Source organism: Propithecus coquereli, unplaced genomic scaffold (genome assembly GCF_000956105.1).
Source record: "Propithecus coquereli isolate 6110/MARCELLA unplaced genomic scaffold, Pcoq_1.0 Scaffold55, whole genome shotgun sequence".
Lineage (NCBI taxonomy): Eukaryota > Metazoa > Chordata > Mammalia > Primates > Indriidae > Propithecus > Propithecus coquereli.
In genome coordinates this window covers 386944-387728 of record NW_012151396.1, presented here as the reverse complement: position 1 = coordinate 387728, position 785 = coordinate 386944, and positions in this window count along the sequence as shown.

Sequence of the window (785 nt, the reverse complement as noted above, 5' to 3'; positions counted from 1 at the left end):
AGATTATTTACATTAAGTGTGATTATTAACATGTTTGAGTTTAAATATACCATATTGCTATTTGTTTTTATCTGTTTGTGTCATTTTTCCTCTTTTTCTGCAGTCTTTCTATTTGTCATGAGATTTAAAAAATTTTTCTATTTAATATCATTCATAGTAAAGAAGAAAAATTGAATTTTGAATAATTAATATGAATTGTATGTATTAATATGAATTGTATTGAATGACACGATTTCACATGCAAACTTAACCATGTACAATTTGGATTTGTAGCTTGTACTTGCTTATGTATTTTGTTCTTCCCCAATAGCGAAAATATCGTATAATACTAACACAACTAATTTTAATGCTTTTGCAGATTCTGTGGACACTCCACCCTTGACTATCTGATGCATAAGGCAGGACTAAAAAGAACAAAAGCAGTTTTTCTTCCCTTTTCCTCTGTGTCATAATTTTCTCTGTAAGTGATCAGCTAATGCAGGAAGGTAACACAAGTAACAAAGAACCTGATAGAGTTTCTTAGTCATTCCTGTTTCTTAGAAAGGCATTGTCTTTTTTCTGCATTCAAAGCAAGTTTTAGTTAGAAGGAAAAGTGTAGCCTCTTGAGGCTATCAGTCTTATTCCTCCTGCGTGCGTGTGCGCGCGCACGCACACACACACACACACACACACACACACACACACAGTTACAGAGAACAGGAGAGCAAGAGAGGATGGACATACATATTACTTGTATCTTCTCTGCTCATTCACATATACCACTGTCCCACAAGGCTTCACTCCAT